Here is a 5,032-nt window from a genome sequence, read left to right on the forward strand (position 1 = left end):
CTGCGATTCCGTCTCAGGTCCAACAGAGTTGAAATGATGTTTGGTCCAAACAGACGGGGAGTATTTACAGCGTCTCAGTCACTTGAACGAATTTAACACGATGAATCTTTATTTGTTTTTGGAGCAAACACAAACAATCTTTACATATGAAGTGGACGTCGCCTGTTTACTCATGTGAAGCCTCGAGTCACTGAGCACCATGAAATCCAGATTATAAAGAGCACCAGTGTTTAAAACCATGTCCGTCTTCGAGGGTTTCTCAGAGTGACGACTTCTGTTATATTTAGCAAAGTCGACAACGTCCAGTTTCTGTGCATGTGTCTCTCTTTTTACTACCATCTGTTTTAGCTTTGTGAAGTTTGCACGCCTGCTAGCGCCTGCTAGCTACGGTATGCTAGTTGAGTTTAGATCTGGGACTGCTACCACCTGACTCCCAGCCTCCACCATCCGAATGCTTCGTCCTCATTCATGCACGGCCAGCGCTAAGGAAGTGTGGACGACAGGAACACAGCGGAGAAACACTTCCTGCGTTTAATCCCAAAAGTGTCTCCTGATATCTTATGAATCGGCGCTACACAAGTAATGATTGATTGATTTAAAGCTGTAAAGTACAGACCCTTATCTTGGCAGTCGACTCCCCTGGTCACTAAAGCGTTAACAGCACTATGTGGTGGGTGTGGTCTATCCTGACCAGCAGCTTCATGTTAACACACGGTTTGGGAGTAGAAGTCATTAAAACCAAAGTGTTCATTTACATTCAGCCACATGTGTGCACGCCACGGTGAATACTTTAAGCCTGTTAGGATGGAGAGAGACAAACAGAGGGACATTAGTAATCGTCTGATAGTGACAATAACAGAGTGAACCCAACGTTCACACACACACACACACACACACACACACACGTCTCTATCTCAGAGGTTGGTGATGACAGGACACCTGATAGCTGCAGAGAAAAAGACGAGGATGTTGACTGCAACCAACGTGTGTCATCCGAGCGGTCACCACGGAGACGAAAGGTCAGAACCCAGAGTCCCCGCTTCGACTCAGAATAGAGGATGAGTCACACCTGCATCACTGCTGAACAACAGCCAATCGGAGAGCTCCCTGTCACACCCTGCATCAAGAGATGAGCAGCTAATCAGAGAGCCTTCTCATTCAGACAGATTTAATCGGTTTGCATGTCACGGGTTACGTTTTATTTTGACTGAATATGTAAATGTTAACGTTGTGTGTGTCCTGCAGGAGGAGGTGGACTGCTGGTTTTAATTCAGTCTGTGCTTCCTGCAGGCGTTCATCTGTTTTAATCTATTTTGGAAATCAAGTTAACTTTCTGCTGCAAACAGAAGCTGCATACGTGACGACAGAAAATATCCATGAAGGAATCCTCCTCAATCCCACCATCATGTCTTCCACAGAGGAAGCAGAGGCTGAGTCCTCAAAGTCCATCACCCAAACCGAAGTCCCAGAGGTGGTTGGCGAGCTCCTCGGTGGTAAGGCACCGGGGGGGATGTCTGTGGATGTGCAGGGGCTGTCGTGGTTGACACGCCTCTGGCCACTCGACACTCTCCATCAGGTGCTCGAAGGTTCATGGGAGTTCGCTCAACCAGTCCACATGTGCTTTGCCTGGATGGCCGGAGCAGGAGTAGGCAGGGCTGCCCTTTGTCACCGGTTCTGTTCATTACTTTTATGGACAGAATTTCTAGGCGCAGTCAGGGGCCGGAGGGGGTCCGGTTCGGGGACCACAGGATCTCGTCTCTGCTTTTTGCGGATGATGTGGTCTTGTTGGCTCCATCGAACCCGGACCTCCAGCACGCACTGGGGCGCTACCGAGTGTGAGGCGGCTGGGATGAGGATCAGCACCTCTAAATCTGAGGCCGTGGTTCTCGACCGGAAAAAGGTGGTTTGCCCTCTTCGGGTCGGTGGGGAGTCCTTGCCCCAGGTGGAGGAGTTTAAGTATCTCGGGGTCTTGTTCACGAGTCGGGGGAAGATGGAGCGTGAGATCGACAGACGGATCGGTGCGGCGTCTGCAGTCATGCGGTCGCTGTATCGGTCCGTCGTGGTGAAGAAGGAGCTAAGCCGAAAGGCGAAGCTCTCGATTTACCGGTCGATCTTCGTTCCTACCCTCACCTATGGTCATGAGCTTTGGGTCAGGACCGAAAGAACGAGATCTCGGATACAAGCGGCCGAAATGGGCTTCCTCCGTAGGGTGGCTGGGCGCACCCTTAGAGATAGGGGGAGGAGCTCGGTCACCAGGGAGGAGCTCGGAGTAGAGCCGTTACTCCTCCACATCGAGAGGAGTCAGCTGAGGTGGTTCGGGCATCTGGTCCGGATGCCCCTTGGACATCTCCCTGGGGAGGTGTTCCGGGCATGTCCCCCCAGGAGGAGGCCTTGGGGTCGACCCAGGACACGCCGGAAGACCTGGAGGAAGTGTCTGGGGCGAGGGAAGTCTGGGCGTCTCTGCTTGGCGACCCCTTCCCCCGGATAGGAGGTAGAAAATGGACGGATAGATTAATGAAGGATTGCTGAAGTTATTCCTGTTTGTGTTCAAATGACCAGCAGGGGGCGACTCAGATTATATCATAGTCTCTAGCCGTGTTCACACCTGCACAAAACTCCTGCAGAAAATCTCGTTTTCGTGACTGACGTGTGAAAGCAAACAAGCGGATGTTTCACTCACACTGAAAGTCCAAATGAACGCAGCAGTGGTCAAACTACTGCGTCTTACTTTTCACACCGCAGCTGTGAAAAGTGATGTAAACAAAGTCGAGGTTTTCTCGTTATTACAATACTGCTTAAAGGCTCCCGGGGGGAACATTTCACTTTCAGTGAGGATTAGCCAGGAGAAGGAGAGGAAGCCAAAGAGAGGTCACCTGTACCTGTGTGAGAGAGAAAACAGACAACACCCTGTCCCTGGAGGCTTGACACCTCCGTAAACAGATATGTGGAAGAAGAAGAAGAAGAAGAGGAGGAATGAGCGATAAGGAAGGAAGGGCAGAAAATGAGGCTGTAACATGAGATGGTTACATAACAGGCAGAAACTATTGTTTAAACAGCAACATAACAGACACACATGTGATGGTGATCAATATCTAACTTCAGCTACGACCCTGAAACACAATACACACCAAGTGCTTTGTGCTGTTTCTAATCCAAAGTCTGCACAGGACAGATTCAACCAATCCCTTATTTTATTCTGTTTTCCTTTTGTAATGTTTAAACCTCTGTTGTTTCCTTATCTCTATTTAAAATGGTGGGGGTTTTTTTCCCTGCGATAACGAGTGCATTTCAAGAACCTCCCTGAAATGACCTCGCAGAAAAAACCAGTGTTGTTAGATAGAGATAAATAACTCGACATGTCGAGAAAACTAACGAAAAGAACAACGTTATCCTGGGAGTACAGAATGAAATAAATAGAAATGCATGTCCTTTAAGGGCTACCGTAGCATCTCATTTAAAGACATTTAACATTGATCTTTTTTTTCTAAGATATAGAAAATATCTTCGAATTCGATGAAATTGGACGACAGATTTGAGCAGCAAAGTTCCATCCTGTTTTTTGAGACATTTCGTGGAACAGTCACACCTGGAAATGCCCGTCTCACCTGCCTTCTCTCTCTGAAAGCTACCCAGATAATGTAACAGGTTAGAGGTGTGGTCTCTGATATCTTCTGCACAATAGACTGTGTTTTTCTCGCTGCTCTGTGTTATCGTCCCGTCTCTGTTTCTCAGAGGAGAAATGATCCTCGTGAGGAGAGCCTGACCAATCATGTCAGAGAGAAGAGAGAAATATCTGTTTCATTCTCATACTGCAGTGTGTGTGTGTGTGTGTGTGTGTGTGTGTGTGTGTGTGTGTGTGTGTTTGAGCTGCAAGCAATATTTCAGGTTGTTGTCAGAGTCTCCACAGACCTTTTTTTTTTAAAAATATATTTGATTGTGATCAGGTTGCAGGGACACTTGTGGCCTGAGGGGGGCAGTATTTCACCCTCCGCTCTGATTAAATCTTTGGTGGGTGCCTGCTGTGAGACCTTTAAGTTGGCATTTAGACTTGTCAGTGAAAGAAAAGACTTTAAACACAGATGAGGGCTCAGATCAGTCTAATGCTGAAACATGTAGAATCAGGTTTGTCCAGCTAATGAGCCCAACATGACACCTTGAAGACTTTCTGCAACACTGCAGGTGTTTCATCACCTGTGTGAGCACACAGGCAGGGCAACTGTGACCGCCTCATACTCCATACATTTAACATGCACAGGAGAAATAACGACAATGATGACATGATGTTTAATTTTATTTGTTGATTACACTATTACAATTTGAAATGCTCATATTAATGTCTTAAACTCGTTGATTTCAGGATGTGTGCAAAAAAGTGAAAGAGCCGGAAGTATTGTGGTCAGAATTTTTATCTGCTTGTCTCAGTTTAAAGAAGCTGCCTGCAAAATGTCACCAAAGTCTATTTTATCCTCTATATTTCTTTAGAGAGAAACTCTATTTTACTCTAAATATTTAACTGTTATTTCTGATTTTCATATCAGAAATATAAGGTGTGAATTTAAGTTTTGACCTGAACTGAGATAGAAATTTTCTTGCCTTTGTGTTGAATACATTTTCTGAAATTTCTGTACGTGTACACGTATGTATTGTCTGTTGGTGATTGTTTTAGTAATGTTTAAGTTTAATAAAAAAAGGGTTACTTTTAACCACATTAATTGAAATCTACATGACAAATTAAAATATTCATTTAATCTCAATTCCTATAAAATATTGCATGAAATCAGCACTGTGTTTTTATTGTTTTTTTAAAATCTATTTCAAATGTATTTTTAAAGATGGCTTCCTAAAACTAAACTGAACTAAAACTGATTTCTGATTTAAATAATGGATTTTTTTTTCTACCTTAATAAATTAATGCGAAAATAAAAATATTATTTGATCCATTAGAAAACAGTTTTTAAAAGGTTTTAAATCTATTACAATTGTTGTGGGCGTGGTCCTTGTTTGACGCTACGAGGGGGCGTGGTTTGACTGA

Source organism: Symphodus melops (assembly GCF_947650265.1).
Source record: "Symphodus melops genome assembly, chromosome: 23".
NCBI classification, from domain to species: domain Eukaryota; kingdom Metazoa; phylum Chordata; class Actinopteri; order Labriformes; family Labridae; genus Symphodus; species Symphodus melops.